We start from the raw sequence: 18,103 nt of genomic DNA, 5'->3' as shown, positions 1-18,103 counted from the left end.
AGACTGAAGGCCTCTAGTGAAAAGTAAGATTCCCATCCTATTGGCCCTCTGCACTTATTCCTTTCTTGGAAGGCCACTTCTGTGGTTGAGCACAGAGGTCAGTCTTGTCAGTGGGGAAGAGTTGGTGAATTCTCTAAGATAGCATGTGACATACTGGCATATTCCTCATTGATAATGCCGTTTCACTGCCTGCAACACTTGGGGTGCAGGCAGAAGTGCAGCTCCCCACTGTAGCTGAGAATGCTTTGCAAGAAGTGTTCTGAGTTACAACGATCCCCCGGACCAAACAGAAGTTCACTGTTGGTTCTAGGGGGATCTAGCTGCTGGCTGCAGCCTGCGTCTGGTTTCCCCAAGCAATAGTCCCTCCTTCCTGCCAGCCCACATTTCAGAATGGGAGGGGAAAAAGGGAGCAAAGGGAGCTTGTTCTAGGGCAGTGCTTCCCAAAATTTTCCTCAGCATGACCCCATTTATGGCCTCATTTCCTCAGCATGGCCCCTCACTCTCAACCCACAGCCCCCCCACCCCTGTGACCCCACCTGCTGTCGCCACCCAAACTTTGGGAACCACTGTTCTAGGTGTTCCCTGGATGGCACTGGAGGGTAGGGTGGGTGAATTGGAGACCCCCCACCTCAGGTGGACTCCAATATAGCTGCCTTACCCTCCAGCAGGGGCTGAAAAAACCCCAGACTGAACTCCCTCCACTCCCTTTCCCCCCTCCCAGTCTGAAAACAGTGACAGGCTGGGAGGCAGCACAGACACAAGTTACAGAAGACACTCTATCTTGAAACATCTTAATCTTAACCCTCATGCAATGAGAGTTCAGATTTTCATGTGACTGGCCATTTTGAAGCAGTCTACAGCCATGCACTTGTGTTTAGACATGGCTGTAGACAGCTTTCTGTGGCCAGATCAGGCAAAAATGGTCACTTCTGCCTGCGCGTTTTGTGTAGCCAGGTCTTCTTCAATAGGCACTGAACCTGGATAAGTAATGCTTGTGTCAATAGTATGTCACTACTACCACTTGCATCCCTTGCTGATAACCAGTGTATAATGAGTTCCTTTCAGAGAAAACGCATAGTTGAAATATTAGGTGAAAGTTACTTCTGACAGTTATCCTTGGTGGATTTCAAAACGGTTGTTAAGTTCAAGCCTATTATATGACTTTTGATAGTAAACTCTCCCACTATCTTATATTGGAAAAGGTGCTGTTGCTGGTGTAACTAAAACCAGTTCCCCGAGCACAATAAATTATACCAGAAAAGGCACTTCTGTTCTGGCATAACAGGCTATTCTCGGTATAGAGCTATAACAGAGGTATTGTCAGTATAAATAAGTTCCAAAAAAAGAAAAAAAATGGAAAAGTACATCCCCACCAAATACTGCAAAACCAGCAAATGTATCTAGCACAACTTTGACCTTACACTTGAATCTATGGGTATTCCATTCCATAACCCCGAAGTATATTCAGTCCCTTGTGGACCTATATCCCCAGATAACTAATCTTCACAAGATTAAAAGGCAAAGGAAATATAGTCATACCACATATCATTATTACATGTTTTCATTTGAATTTTGTAATATGGTTCATGAAATGTGAAGTCATAAATGTGTCTGCAATAACTAGTGTGGAATATAAATATATTTCCTTTGCTTGTATGTCTCTAAATTCATCCTTGGTGTAACTGCTAAAACTAGAGTTACACCAAGGATTGGTCTGACACATTACAGGAGATAAAACAAATGATTTAGAGCTAACAATTGTACACATAACCGGAACCTCTGTTTGTACAGAATTTAAACTTCCATTTGGAAACACAAATAACATTCTTGGCACTTTGAAACCTGGAAGTGGGGAATTATAACACTAGAAGAAATGTAAACTTTGTGTTAACTCTGCTGTTCCATTTGGAGGGAAAGAAGGAAATATTTCACTTTTTCTAAGAACTTCCTTGCATTCATTCCTTCTGTATCACAAGTTGTCTGCAAAATAAGCCAAAAGTTTGGAAATTACTCAATATATACTTTGTATCTTGAATATACTGTACAAACATTCCTTAATCTTTACAGGTACCTCTGTCATGATCTAATTAAATACTTGATTATAGATTTCCATTTTTTTACCTATTTGCAAACAGAGAGAGGGAGAGACATGCATGCACACATACATACACAAGCACATGCACACATGCACACGGTCAGCATTGCAGGAAAAAATAAATTAAATTCCTGAATAATATTGCTCTTTCAATAATAAGAGATAAAACAAAAACAACTATGCTAAAAATAACTAAAATAACAAAGTCAACTGAAGCTAGAAACACAAGGTGCTAAGTGGCTTTCCAAGACACAAGGGTCACCATGCAAAGTCAAAATATACTATTAGATTTTAAGCAACAGTCCACACTGTAACAAATTGGGTATTCTGCATAAAAAATCAACCCAGAAGTTCCTCCTTTGTGTACTAAACTCAGTTGCCTTTGAGAAGCATTTGATCTCTGAGAAAATGAACATAGAAAGCTTAGAAGAAAAATCCTACCTTTGTTTCCATGTTTTGTGGGAGCAATTTATTCAGTGCTTTAGCATTTTGAAAAAAAACCTTGTATTTTTCCTCGGTGACCTGAGTTTCCAGAGATGTTAACCCTTCAAAGATTTTGCTGGCGCAACCTGCATTCTAAGGAAATAAAAAAGGGAAAACCATTCAAAGGGGGTTGCAAGAACTATCAACTGCTAAATGTAATTGGGCGGTTAAAAATAAATATTGCCTTAGGTTTCAACACTGCTGAGAGGCAGTTTGATTGTGAAATTGATATTTATATTCCCAGTAACTTAGAAAATCAAACCTTTGTGCAATTCATATCTATGCATGTTCATCAATATTGCAGGCACAAATCAGTTTGCAAATAGCTGAAACTATAAGCATTATTTTTGTGGTTGCTTGTACAAATTAGGTACATGATTAATAAAGACAGAGATAAATAATAATAGTAATTAAGCATGTTTCTTATTGTAGTGCCTGAAGACCAACTGGGCATGTCTACATGTTCATTAATGCACCATAGTTATGGCACATTAAATTTAGTATTTGTATAACCAAGTACTAAATCAGTGCACAGTAACCAGCACTACTGTTCAGTAGCACCAGTGCACGGCTTTTTAGTGATGCTACTGCACAGTAGCTTATTACTACTGATACCCTACTGCACAGTAATATTAAGCTACTGCTCATTTAGCATCTCATGTAGACACTCCCACTAAGAATGTGCTTGGCACGGTACAAAGTAGGAGATGGCCTCTGTCCTAAATAGGGGTGTGCGAAACAGGCCCTATTTGATTTGGATTTGGCCCGAATTGGGGACAGTTATTCAATTTGTTGATTTGGATCACTGTCTCCAATTCGATTCGGCTGAATCCAAATCTGAAGATTCGATCCTGATTCAGACAATCAGCGATTCGGCCATAGACACATCTTTAAATGTTTTTTCTACATTCCTTGAGGTACCAGGCATGGCTTGTGAATGCTGCGATGCTGGAGCAGATGGAGCATCCCATAGGAGCACAGGGGGGCCCCTGTACATGCTTGGCGGCGAACCTGGAAGTGAACTGGAAGTACTTCGGATCCACTTCTGGGTCCACTGGGGAGCATGCTGGGGGGCCCCCCACACCCCCCCAGCTCAGCAGTCAGTTGCGGTGAGACCCTGGGTGCCCCCTCAGACCCAAAAGGCTTGCTGAGCCAGGGGGGCACAGGGGGGCCCCCCAGTGCACTCTCTGGCAGACCCAGAAGTGGATTGGAAGTGTTTCTGGTCCACTTCTGAGTCTGCTGCCGAGTGCACTGGGGACCCCCACTCCCCCCCATGCTTCTGTGGGACACTCCATTCACTCCAGCATCACAGCATTCACGAGTTGCCTGGTACCTAGAGGTATATTGAAAAAAACATTTAAAGCTATGTCTATGTCCGAATCTCCGAATCTTTCTGAACCTCTCTGAATTGATTCAGAGGGTTCCGATTCAATTTGAAGAGATTAAAGGGTTTCCTGATTCGATTCGGATTCAGAGATTCAGCCACCAAATCGGGCCGAATTTCCACCAAATTGAATCAGGGACCGAAGCTTCGCACAGCCCTAGTCCCAAAGACCTTACAATAGGTTAGATAGACAGGATAAATGAAAGAGATGTGAGATATGAGCAGAGTGAACAGTTATGCTGGCAAGAGTGAGGCTGGCAGGAAAGTACCTGAACTGCACTTGTCTAGCCTCTGCAAGAAACAAACCAGCCTAGGTGCTAATCTAGACTTTCCTAGGAAAAAGGTGTCAGAACAGATATATTTGTTTTAGAGCACTTTAGCTGGAAGAGAAAACATTCATGTGGTTATAGGAGTATTTCAAAAACTCAGCTAAAGGTGGAGAATTAAAAGGTATCTGTAGCATGCTATGCATTTCTGTAGTAATCTGTAGGAAAATTGCAGCAAAAAATGTTTTGCTTTAATCAGATATTTAATTAACCACTTCACTAGAGCAGGAAGAGGTAGAGGATAAGGACTTGTGTACATTGCTGGAGTTAGAAGATAAGATTCTATACCTCCAGGCAAAAGCAAAGCATGCTGGATAGTGACAGACAATTTGGAACTCAAAGTTATCTTCCTTGAACTACAATTTCAGGAAAGGAGAAAATAACTTGGAAGTCAAACTTGTGTGCAAAATCTATGACCTCCACTCCAGAAAGTAAAACCACTCTCAAAGAAAGACTTCAAAGTGACAGGACAGATAAGCAACTCCCCACAAGAGATAGTAAGCTATGTTGAATTTATCAAACCGAGAGTGGTATCTAGATGAGGCAGACTGGCTCATGGAAGTATTAACTGGAGCAGGAGTGAGCCTTAAGAGTTAGCTGGAGATGAAAATTGTTCTGAGCTTGCCATAGCTGAGAAGCAACAGGGGAAAGATGCAACTGAACTTTCTGCAGATATCAAGAGTAGCAACAAGAGCCAAAGGCATTTCTTTGTCTGAGCCCTTGATCTGAGACCAACAGTATTCTTTGCCTTACAAGAAGCTGACTGTGGTTGCTGTTTCTGGATTTTTCTTTGCTAACAAGTACATTTTTTCTACCTGAAAGTCGAAATGCACATATGATTTTATTGGGCAAGGCAAGTCCTCAGACATGGGAGAAAAGAACTAACACCTTGTCTTGCAGCAGTGGTGATGCATAGAGGGTGCATGGGGGTGCATGTGTACTCCCTAAGAGTGCCGGTGCCCCCCCTGTAAGCGTCAGCCAATCGCTCCAGCTGCAGGCACTCCTAGAAGAGGCTGCCACAATCAGCCACAGTGATCAGACATTGCAGGATCAGCTGAAGGGGGACCCACTCCAGTCAGCAGGACTGGTCGCAGTGGGGGTATGTGCCCCCCCAACTAAGGTGGCACCAGTTGCCTATGTCTTGAAGGGAGACCAAGTTGAGAGAATGGTACCAGGTTTACTGGGAGTAACTTACATTTGCCATTAAACAGCCAGGCAGTAAAACAAATTAGCTGACTTGACTGGAAAGAGATGCATGTTGGGGTGTTTCCTCAATAATAGCTCAAGGCCTATGGGACACTGGGTACCGGTGTGCATGGGCTCAAGTCAATGGGTAAATAATCACTCCCCAAGCAGATGCCTTAGAAACTTGAAGTGTTACTGCAAATAGATATGCATGATTTTAAAGTGGTATAATGAGTTCAAGTCCTTTACAAAGGACTTGAATTGGAAGACCAGTTTTAATTAAGCCAATTGATTGCTCCTGTATGGCTCAGTCTACCCAGACTAGAGTATCTGATCATTAGTTAGCATGCCACTGAGAAGGCAGCTGGTTCCACTGGTTCAATTTAGGGTACTAACCCCTAACATCATTGACTCTACAAAGTGAGTCAGTCTCACCTCCATCCTTGGCAAAGTCTTTGAAAAAATTATCAAGGCTCACATTTGCGAGAGCCCGGCAGGACAAATTATGCTGAGGGGAAACCAGCACAGGTTCACGGCAGGCAGATCGTGCCTGACCAATCTAGTTTCTTTTTATGACCAGGTTACGAAACGCCTGGACACAGGAGGAGGGGTGGATGTCGTATACTTAGACTTCAGGAAGGCCTTCGATACGGTATCCCACCCCATACTGGTGAACAAGTTAAGAGGCTGTGACTTGGATGACTACACAGTCCGGTGGGTGGCAAATTGGCTGGAGGATCGCACTCAGAGAGTCGTGGTGGATGGGTCGGTCTCGACCTGGAAGGGTGTGGGCAGTGGGGTCCCGCAGGGCTCGGTCCTTGGACCGATACTCTTTAATGTCTTCATCAGTGACTTGGACGAGGGAGTGAAATGTACTCTGTCCAAGTTTGCAGATGACACAAAGCTATGGGGAGATGTGGACACACCAGAGGGCAGGGAACAGCTGCAAGCAGATCTGGACAGGTTGGACAAGTGGGCAGAAAACAACAGAATACAGTTCAACAAGGAGAAATGCAAAGTGCTGCACCTAGGGAGGAAAAATGTCCAGCACACCTACAGCCTAGGGAATGACCTGCTGGGTGGCACAGAGGTGGAAAGGGATCTTGGAGTCCTAGTGGACTCCAAGATGAACATGAGTCGGCAGTGTGACGAAGCCATCAGAAAAGCCAATGGCACTTTATCGTGCATCAGCAGATGCATGACAAATAGGTCCAAGGAGGTGATACTTCCCCTCTATCGGGCACTGGTCAGACCGCAGTTGGAGTACTGCGTGCAATTCTGGGCGCCACAATTCAAGAGGGATGCGGATAACCTGGAGAGGGTCCAGAGAAGGGCAACTCGTATGGTTAAGGGCCTGCAGACCAAGCCCTACGAGGAGAGACTAGAGAAACTGGACCTTTTCAGCCTCCGCAAGAGAAGGTTGAGAGGCGACCTTGTGGCTGCCTTTAAGTTCATCACAGGGGCACAGAAGGGAATTGGTGAGTATTTATTCACCAAGGCGCCCCCGGGGGTTACAAGAAATAATGGCCACAAGCTAGCAGAGAGCAGATTTAGACTGGACATTAGGAAGAACTTCTTCACAGTTCGAGTGGCCAAGGTCTGGAACGGGCTCCCAAGGGAGGTGGTGCTCTCCCCTACCCTGGGGGTCTTCAAGAGGAGGTTAGATGAGCACCTAGCTGTGGTCATCTAGACCCAGCACTCTTTCCTGCCTATGCAGGGGGTCAGACTCGATGATCTATTGAGGTCCCTTCCGATCCTAACATCTATGAATCTATGAATCTATGAGCGTTTCCTTCATTGCAGATTTTATCAAAAATTATAATTCAGGCAACTTTTGCTTATTTAAAATTGGCAAGCAGGAATGGCATTTTCTCAAAAGGAAATCTGCTAGAAGTAATAGTCTGGCTTGTGTGGGCCCAGCCAATGAAAGTTAAACAGCCAAATGCTCTTACTCAGTGAGGATTAGGACATAAAAAAGAAAACTAAACCTCCTAAGGTACTATCTTATCAGATGAATTGTGAATGCCCCAGGAAACCATGACATTATGAAAGGAGAAATTGCGCTGGGAGGTTGATAGCTGATTAAATCTGAAATTCTGGTCTCTACAAACCAAATTAAACTCTTTATAAGTTGACATGAGCACCAAGTCAAAGATGGTATTACCAAGAACTAAACAGGTAAAGGCCAAGTACAGATGTTACACTTTCACTGGTATAAGTGATCGAAAACCAGTCTATACCCATAACAGAACAAAGCTTCAGCACTCACAGACTGGTTTAAAAATGGCAGAACCCAGTCTAAGATTTGCCCCCCACCCCATCCAAGTACAAATGTGTGTTCTGTTCGCTACCAATCTAAACTACACCACTTACAGAAAATTGCTTAACTTAGATCAATTATACCTTGGGCTTTTTGGATGTCTGTACCTAACCACCTTATCCATTTATCAGAGCTGCAGAGGAAAATGGCTCAGCAGATTCTGAAAGAGAAGTCCTTTAAAGATTTCACCTGAGATAACAGAGACCTCAGGGAGATCTCTAATTTGTAGGTATCCTCAAGCTCCCAGAGCAGGAGCAGGTTATAATGTAGTAATCAAAACCAAATACAGCCCACAGAAGACATGTTACTGAGGAGTCTTTTCAGAATACACTTAAGGGTGCAGACGGAAGTGACAATTTTCACCTGATAGCACCACAGAAAGCAGTCTAGAGCTGTGACCGAACAGATGCATGACTGCAGGCCACTTCAAAATGTCTGATCTGGTGAAAATTGGAACTGTTATTGCATGAAGGTTCAGATTATAACATGTCTTCTGTAACTCGTGTCTACACTGTCTCCCAGCCTGTCACTGTATTCAGAATAGGAGGGGGTAAAAATAGCAGAAGGAGCTTGTTCTAGGGTAATGCTTCCCAACCTTTTCCTCAGCATGACTCCATTACTTTAGCATGCCCCCTCCCCCCCAACCTGCAGACCCACAGCCCCCTAGCCCTGCCAGTGTCCTTCACTCCCCACCCACAACGCCCTGCCGATGCCCCTAACTCCACACCCACAGTCCCCTGGACCCTGCCAGTGCCCCTCACTCCCCACCCAAAGCCCCCAACCTTTCTAGCTCTGCTGGTACTTTTCACTCACAACCTGCAGCCCCTGGTCCCCCCAGCCCTGCCAGAGGGGGACCCCAGCTGCCAGGACTATGGAGCTAGAGCCAGGGCCTGCCACCCCCTGCCCCCGCCAGCAGCACCTGAGCCCCAGCTGCCACCCAAGGTAGGCAGTGGCTGATGTAGCTGGAGCAGAGCACAAAGCCCGGCTCCCCCCACCCCGCCCCCTGCCACCATGGGCAGCATGGCCAGAACAGAGCCCATGGGTGGGGAAGATGTGGACTACCCACTACTCTCTGCCCTGCTGCCTTGAGCCAGGGGCCTCCACAGCCCAGCAGGCAAGACCTGGCACAGAAGGTCAGGGAGGCTCAGGGTTGCTGCTGGGAGCCCCACACTGGCTGCACCACCATGGCAAGGTGCCCCCTGCCTATCTGGCAGCATTGGCAGCAGCGCGGAGTTGTGCCTCCCACTGCTGCCAGGCAGGCGGGGGCACCTAGCCATGATGGTGCGGCTGGCACGAGACTCTTGGTGGCGGCACCAAACCTCCCTGCCCAGGTCTGCCACGGAGGCCCTGCAGGGGAGGGCAGCAGGGAGGGGAGTCCCAAGCCCACAGCTGGCAGCCCACATTTGGCTCCACTCTGCACACAAATCTGAGGGACACATGCCGCTACACAGCAGCAGGGAACCAGCCCTCCCACTGCCCCCAGGATGAGCTGTCCATGGGTCCGTCCTGCTCCCTCACCCAGGCCCCACATTCCCACCCCGGCCCCAGACTCCATGCACCGCCCAGCTGGGTAGGCTTCCTGCAAAATGTTCTCCATTACAGCAGGGAGCTGCACTTCTGTCTGTACCCTAACTAACTGAAACCTGCACTAACCTGCAACTGCAACCTGCCCACCAAAATTCTTGCCTGTGATCTGCTCCAAGGTTAGAAGTAAAGAACACAGAGAAATTTAGCTCTTCTGAGTGCTACAAACATTGACCGTGAGTATACCTAGAGCTTAACAGAGTCCAGTGTTGGTAAATGTTTTGCAGATTGGTTAATGATATCAAGAATATGTGTGTGTGAGAAATGTGATCTTTTTTTAAAAGTAAAAACCTTAAAAAACCTTATTTCCTTTGTGTTGCCTTTTTCTGTGACTAATATTTTGTGATGTGGCCACTTGTCTCCTAAGACCTAAATCAAGGCAACCAAATTCATTTAAAAATGCAAAATCACATTATTTACTATGTAACCTATATCTTACATACATTTTCTTATATAAAAACAAGACGTTTACTGCGCGGGATTTCATTTCACATCACAAAATACTTTTTCTTGGAATTGAAGCTAACTGAATACTTAGTCATAGCAAGTTTTTCTTTTTCTTAAATTTCATGGTAATTAACTTATAATGGATACCTTTACATTTTCAATATTCATTTGAATATTAAATTGAAAGAACAATCTGTTTATCTTAACTATAGACTGCAGTTTGAGGACACTACAACTGGTAATACGTACTCATCCAGCATCATGAAGTTAATTATATCAAACTTTTTACTTACTTCCATTTTAATTGGCGTTTGAATCCTAAAACTCTGAAAGAGAACATAATAATTGGTTAAAGTCTTGAAATCTTGTCTCTATTAACCCTAATAAAAGAAATAGTGTTGTAGTAGCATGTTTATCAAGTCTCAATAAAAGTTACGTTTTAAAAGGATAAAATAACTGCTTATATAAGTTTTGAAGTAGAAAGATTTAAGTTGAGAGTTACCTTATTCACTTGCAGTGTATTTGTCATATTTGTTGTTAAATCCAGCAATTCATGAATGATTGCTGTCATTTTAGATGCAGGAGCAGCATAGATGCTTTTAGCTAGTAAAATAAAATACAGAAGCCTCATCATTTGTCTAAAATGCTCTGAATGGGTCAGAAGCGCAATCTCCTGAACTTATGCTCTCCCATTTATTGTCTCTCAGTAAGGAAGTGAATAATACAGCTTTCATTATGAAATCTGATTAAAAAAATGCCATTCTGATAGGAAAAGATTTCTTGTTAAGCCTTTGTTTATTCTAATCTTCATGTTTAAAAATGTTGGTCAGTCCAGACTTCTTCTGAAATAAGATTTCAGGATCCTTAAAAAAAATCTTTTCACTTGAAAAATGAACAGTTACTTCATCTGTGAGTAGCCCGCTCTAATCCTTTGAAGCATTCCCCTAAAACACCAAACCTGCCCATTCAGTAGCAATCAGCAGAATGCAGTAGCTTTATATTTAATGGTAAAGAGGTTTTGTTAATAAAAAAATTGCCTTGACAGATAAGTATAACTTTACATGAGAGCAGGTGCAGAGGCAACCGAAGCAGGGTGCGGGGCCCAGGACAAGTCAGCCTGTGTGGGGCCGGGATGCAGCAGCAGTAGCGGCAGTGGCATGGAGCGTAGGGCCCAGGGTAGTTGCCCCATTTCAACCCCCTGGGACGGTCCTGACCAGGTGACCATCCCTGCACCCCTTTCACCCTGCTGCACCTTAACACACACAGTGTCACTCATGTCACAAGTTTTGCTTGTCCGCAGCTTGAGGTGCAGTTCCCCCCAAACCCCTGCACTTATCTCCTTGAAAATAGGCAGGCTTCGTGGCCTCAGCAGGGGCCACCACCTCTGCAGTTTTCATCCCGCTGCGCCTTAACACACACAGGTCATCTATGTCACGAGTTTTGCCTGTCAGCAGCTTGAGGTGCAGTTCCTCCCAAACCCCTGTACTGATCTTCTTGAAACTTGGCAGGCTTTGTGGCCTCACCAGGGACCACTACCCCTGCAGTTTTCACCCCCTGTATTGTAATGCATAGACGTGACATGAGTTTTGCTTTCAAGAATTTGGGGTGCATTTCCCCCTGAGCCCCTGCACCCATCTTCTTGAAACTTGGCAGGCTTCATGCTTTCAGCATAGGCTATAATCCTGCAAATTTCATTCAAATCAGACAAAAAACAAAGTTATATATATTTCATTGTTTCCCCATTATACCCTATGGCCGGATCTCCGAAGCAGCTCCAAAGCTCTTCCGAAGCACTTCAGAAGCTCTGAACCGCTTCGGAAAGCCTAATGAAGCCGGCACTCCAATCCAGACATGCTGCTTCGGACACCAAAGCATCCGAAGCTTCTCCGGGTCTGAAGCACGGTCCAAAGCCTTGCACAGCCCTACTAATTATCCTGGTAGCTGAGCAATTCAGTCTTTAATGTATTTATCCTTGAGGCAATGAAGAGATACCTCCTGAGGTCCGTTTCAGCCACACTTTACCATGCTTCTGTGATTCTATATTCCTGTTCAGTGACCAGTTCCCATTGCCTCTTCATAATAGACTTCTGCAGGCCCTCAGAAACTTTTTTGCTCTGAAGTTAACTCTTTTAAAATACAGTAAAATATCTCTTTCCCAGAAAAACAACAGTTAAAAAAACAACTTTGATATAACAAACAGCTCCAAAACTTACACACCTTCTATTATCCTACTAACAACCTGCTGTAGTTTTGCCTAACAGAGACCTTTCCCAGCAGCACAGGAAGCACAGTTCCCTTTCTCTCTCTCTTGTCTGGAGATTGGAGATGATGCCATCTATTTCTCCTTAGTATATATTTATGTGACATGACAATCTGAGGCAGCCTGGTGTGATGCCACTACTCTTTGCGATGCTTGGTCTCCGTAGGAAATGCATACCAAGTTAATTTTATTATGGAGTGGCAGCTCGGACCACAAATTACATTGTTCCTTTTCTTTAGCTTTTTCAGTTCTTTGATATTTCTATAAATGCCAGGTCTTCATAGGAACAAGTATTCACTTCTGTTACGATGAGAATTCCAATTCCAATTCTCAGTTTCTGAGACTATAACAGTGCTAAATACTGTACAGAAAGAGTTGGACTGAAGTATTTTCTATTAAGCATTTAATTATTTTACTGCTGTTCTCTACTAAGCCTAATTTGGGAAGGCAAGGTTTACCTGTTAGACTTCACTGAGAACTGGTTAAAATCTAACCCACTATACTACTGTCTACTGATGGATCAGTGGTTCCCAGCCTGTTCTTGCTCCGACCCTAAATCCAGGTTGCGACCCCCACCCCTCGCCATCAGTGGAAGCAGTGTCTTCCAAAAGAAGAGTATATACATCCTGTTTCATTACAGGCATTTGCCAGAGCCTTAGTTGATGCATCCATTAGAGAAAAGGATTTAAACTTAGGCACAGCCTCCAAAATTTCTCTCTTTGTAGGGTAATACAAAATGTCCCCTTTTAACATATTTATTTTATGTACGTACATGGAGGGTTTCCTCTTCTGGTTTTAACTATAGTGGCCAGTGAGTGTAGGGTGATAGTCTATTTCTTGGTTGCTGCCCCAGTGTCCATAACTCTGCAGAAGACTCTCTCTGAGCTAGTCATGCCACAGTCACTCTGTGCTGCCACGTACAAACTCTTGCAGTGATGTACTACACTGCATTTTCCCACTACATTGTCCTGTCTTGTGTTGGTTGTGTTAAGCACGTGGACATCCCCACTGTCTTCTGCTTGATGCTGTGAGCTTTTCCTGCCTTTATTTCTCTGTTCCCTTTTCTTTTTTTATAGCTTTCTTCCACGTTCCCCAAGAGTTCTGGTTTTGGTGAAGCTTTTAGCTGTTCGATTCTTCCACTTAGGTAATTTCTCAAATTTCAGAGTCTAGCAAACATTGTGCTTGAAATATACCTCTGAAGGCTTTTTTTTTGTCTGGGCTGCACTCCAGAGGTGTGGCTGCAGCTCAGGTAGGCAGACTGGTAAGGATGTAGCCCACAGCAGCAGGGGATTAGGAATGGGCTGGAAAACCCATGTGAGATCATTCTTAAGGGTCTATCCCAGGCTGAACTCCATGCTGCTGCAGCTAGACAGTTAGAGGTACCTGCAGTTCCAAATGGTTACCTGCAGCCACACAATGTAGATATAGCCAGCCCTTTCACTAACCCCTTACTTAGTATTCTGATTATTTACTTTTAAATCCTTATTCCCACATGCCAAAGCATTGTCCAAAAGGCAGTAAGGCACTTGAAACACAGACATAAACAACAGTGCAATGTTAAGCAAGCACATCCCCTGATCTTGCAAATACTCATTTATGTAAATTGAAGCATAAAAATATACAAACTGTTGAGCAAGATAGTACTAAAATGATGCAGATGCACAAGTGTTGTCAGGATCAGGCTCCACTAATACTACAAATAGGCAAAAATAAATGTTTCTATAAAAAACTTCAAAGGCAGGATCAAAAAGTACTGGATGGTAGTGAAGACTGTGAATGCCGAACAACCAGAGATATAGGAGTTATTAAATAGACTAGCAAATAAATGAATCAGTGTCCTTAGAAACTAGTATCAAATAAAAAAATTAAAACAGCTACATTGCTAGAGCCTAGCAAGTGTTTTTCAGAGAGTTTTGACTAAAATAACTGTTATTTAAAAAAACAAAACCAAAAACCCCCAAGGATTGATAGGCATCAGTGCTGCTTCATTTTTTATAAGTATTCTAAAAATCTGCTAAAAGCAACTGCTCCAAGTCATATAATTATTCCTGGCAAACCATTGCCTGAGATCAAAAGACCTTGTGAAAGAATCAAGAAACATAGATTTTCAGGATAACATCTACTAAGTGTGCAGTCAGATACAAAATTGAAATAAGATATTTAATTGATCAATTCATTCAAATCTGCCACTGCATTTTATTTACATATCAATAAGTAAAGACAAGACTGCCAGAAATCAAGGGCCCAGGCTTGCTAACACTGAAGGCATGGTCATTTGGACTTTATCCAGGGAAATGGGTCTCTAAAATTTTGCTCTTGATCTGTCAAGTTCTCATGGGCAGCAGGGGGCACAATTTTGGTGTAGGCTTGTGCAAGGGAAAATGGAGCCTGCAGGCATAATAGGATCACTAAATACTCACACCCTTCTTATTCTGTTTCTCTATCTTTCATCTACTTCACCTGAGAGCATTTCATTGGAATCATAGCTCACTACAACTAACTGTGACCTTGTGCAAGGACTGGGGAAAAATACTTGGCAAGAATAAACAAGGGCAAACAGAATCTGTAATATTCCTTGATGTATAATTTGACAATATAAATCCAGCATATGTCAGGAGTTTGGAAAGACATTTTTCGACTTTTTACCATTACCAGTCATAAAAACCAGAGCTTTGCTTATAAAGCCTTTACAGCTCCAGACCCATGGGGAACAGGGGGAGAAGGGGGATGCAGTGGTGCAGTTGCATCCTCCTTTGATTCATCCGAACTTTAAAAACCAGTTGCCTGGCAGTGGCAACGGCATTTCTATCCAGGCAGTGGGGGAGTCACTTAATTTAATGGCTCATTATAATCTACTCTACAGGTGTTAATGGCCCCTCTTCTTTTCACTGGTTTTAATGTTCCTCTATTCAAGCTATCCTTTCTTATGCAATTTTGCTGTTTGTTAGCTATTCCCAGCAATGTCTCTCTTCTATTTTATAGCCCTGCAGACTGGTGTCAGCTCTAGCTAAAAACCTTAACTCAGATGTGATAATATTAATTTAGATGTAGAAATGACAGACAGTGAAATATTAAAGGCATTGTCAGGGCACTCAAGAAGGCTATATTTTGTTTTACAGATCTGAATAAGAAATACATTCACTATCGTGACTACAGGACTAATGAAACAATATCTTTTGACTATTTTTGCCTTGTGTGTTGTGATTATTAATTTAATATATTATCTAGCAAATTAGTGCACATTTAAATAAATGTATATTTGTTTTTGCTTTTACCTTAACCCGAATAATATAGTATTAGACCCCTAGCAAATAAGTAAAGCTTCTAGATTCTGTTTAATAGGAGAAAATATATGTTGTTATATATGATGATCTGAACACTAGGGCTGTGTTAAGCTTCGGTCCCTGATTCGATTCAGCGGAGATTCAGCCCAATTTGGTGGCCGAATCTCCTAATCTGAATCGAATCAGAGGACCCTTCAATCTCTCCAAATTGAATTGGAACCCTCCAAATCGATTCAGACAGATTCAGAAAGATTCAGAGATTCAGACATAGAGACAGCTTTAAATGTTTTTTCTACATGCCTCTAGGTAGCAAGCGGCTCATGAATGCTGCAGTGCTGGGGCACATGGAGCATCCCACAGAAGCATGGGAGGCTCCCCAGTGCATTTGGTAGCAGATCCAGAACTGGACAAGAAGCGCTTCTGGTCCACTTGTGCATCCACCAGGGAGCGCGTTCCCCCCCGCGCACCCCTCCAGCTCAGTGACCGGTGCCTCTTGGGTCTGGGGGCACCTGGGGTCCCCCTGTGGCCCATCACTGAACTGGAGAGGTGTGGGGTGGCCCCCAGCGCGCTCCCCAGCAGAATCGGAAGTGGACCTGAAGTACTTCTGGTCCACTTCCGGGTTCACCACCAAGCATGTAGAAGGCCCCCCTGCACTCCTGTGGGACACACCATAGGACCCACTTTGCACACCCCTACTGTACACCATTTGCACCCCCCTTTCCAAAATCCTAGATCTGCCCATGTTACAAATGATTGCCTTTTACACATGCAAATACAAGTTAAGTGAAAGATTAGGTGTACCAGAGATGGTTGTATACAATAGAATCATAGAAGATGAGGGTTGGAAGGGACCTTGGGAAGTAATCTAATCCAACCCCCTGCTCAAAGCAGGACCATCCCCAACTACACACCCCAGCTAATGCCTTGTCGAGCCAGGCCTTATAAAGCCTCCAGGGATGGAGATTTCACCACCTCTCCGAGTAACCTGTTCTAGTGTTTACTACATTTTTACCGAGAGTTTTTCCTCATATCTAACCTAAACGTCCCTTGCTGCAACTTGAAACTATGGCTCCTTGTTCTGTCATCTGCCACCACTGAGAACAGTCCAGCTCCATCTTCTTTTGAACCCCCCTTCAGGTCGTTGCAGGCTCCTATTAAATCCCGCCTCAGTCTTGTCTTCTCCAAACTAAATAAGCCCAACTCCCTCAACCTCTCCTCATAAGTCATGTCCCCCAGCCCCTCACCATTTTTTTTGCCCTCTTCTGGACTCTCTCCAATTTGTTCACATCCTTTCTGTAGTGGGGGGCACAAACTGGACACAGGACTCCAGATGTGGCCTCACCAGTGCTAAACAGAGGTGAATCATATATCTCTGCTTCCTTTGGCATTGCTACTTTATTCTCCAATAAGCATGCATAAGCACTATAAACTTGATAGCACTTTCAGTGATGTAAGACCTTCTTTCCTTGTCTTCCTTTCCCTGCTCATCACTTGCACATTGCAGTAATGCCAGCTGTCATGAAAACATAGCAAGACATCGCGTGAGGGAGGGAGTGAGGCAGGAGCAGGGGTTGGGGTAAATGGGGCCCTGAGGCCAGGACAGGTCATCCAGAGGCACGGCGGGAGGGGGAGCATGGCTCCCAGCAGCTCTGCTCTCCCCTTGGGAGACATGGGGAGCATGTTCCCCCCCGCAGGACAGAGGTGGGCTGCCCGCTGCAGGTTCGATGCTCTGTGTCCTGCTGCCTGTCGTGGGAGAAAACTCCCTGGTGTTCGTTGTCTAGCTGGCTTAGAGACCAGACAACATGGGTGAAGGGGTAACTGCAGTTTATTTACCCGAGTAAAGACCATAAAACAGCGAAGAGGTAAATGGCTCTGACTTAAGGGTGCGGCTGTCTTTTATACATTTTCTAACAAAGAAAACTACAAGGTTATTGAATATGCAATACTTATGGTAATCATCTCCTTACATGGTGCGTTACAAATTTCAGTACTTTTCCAGAAGAAAAAAGTTAGTGTTATCTTACACAGTCCAATCTGTTTTCCTGTACTCTGCTGTACCATCTTCTTCCCTCTGGGCCCCCCTTATCTTATCTCACACCTAGCTGCAGCTGGTACTCAGTACACAGACTTAATTTCTGCTTTTTTCTAACAAAATGGTTAAGGCACTTGACATAAGAAAATGGCTGGCTTAGCTATCATTCTGTCTTGTGGTCAGCAACATTGCTAGGCCACAGGTCATGCCTTGTGTTTAGCTACAAAGCTAATACTATTTAATAATCTAAATTATTGTTAACTTAACAGTATACTACAGAAAACTATTTTATTTCAGGGTAAAACAAACTTGCCCATCACATGCCTTTACCCCGGGAGCTCAGCTGTGCCATGCTAATATGCTTCCTGTTGCCGGGCAGGTAAGGGCCTAGCATACCACACACTGCTCTGGCTGAACACAGGTCTGAGCCCTCTAATTGTGCAAAATTTGGTAAAGGATGTTGAAGAACTGTTATCTGGCCATAGTGCACTAATGCCACCCAAATCTTTTGCTAGAATCATATATATTGAAATTGCAACTGTCTGAAGTAGCATTTTTGCTCTTCATCTAGATAAACATGTAGTAATGAAAGTCAGATAAGGCTTATTTACTGACATCTTGGTCACTTCGGAGTTAAGAAAGCCTGGTAATATGACATTCTGGAAGGGCAGTTCAGCTGAACTGAAACCTCCAAAACCAGGCA

The 18,103-nt window shown here is 43.9% G+C and overlaps 1 long non-coding RNA gene across 1 annotated transcript; it reads right to left on the bottom strand.

Annotated features, from left to right (window-relative positions):
- Positions 1–562: 562 nt before the first annotated feature.
- LOC109280891 (uncharacterized) lies at positions 563–9,572 on the bottom strand. Its single transcript, XR_002087350.2, has 3 exons — positions 9,447–9,572; positions 2,537–2,671; positions 563–1,980 (listed from the first exon to the last, which is right to left on the bottom strand). It is a non-coding gene; the product is annotated as an uncharacterized LOC109280891 (long non-coding RNA).
- Between the last annotated feature and the right edge of the window lie 8,531 nt (positions 9,573–18,103).

Source organism: Alligator mississippiensis, chromosome 9 (genome assembly GCF_030867095.1).
Source record: "Alligator mississippiensis isolate rAllMis1 chromosome 9, rAllMis1, whole genome shotgun sequence".
Lineage (NCBI taxonomy): Eukaryota > Metazoa > Chordata > Crocodylia > Alligatoridae > Alligator > Alligator mississippiensis.
Note: the sequence above shows the minus strand (reverse complement) of the source record. Positions and strands in the feature narration are given on the sequence as shown.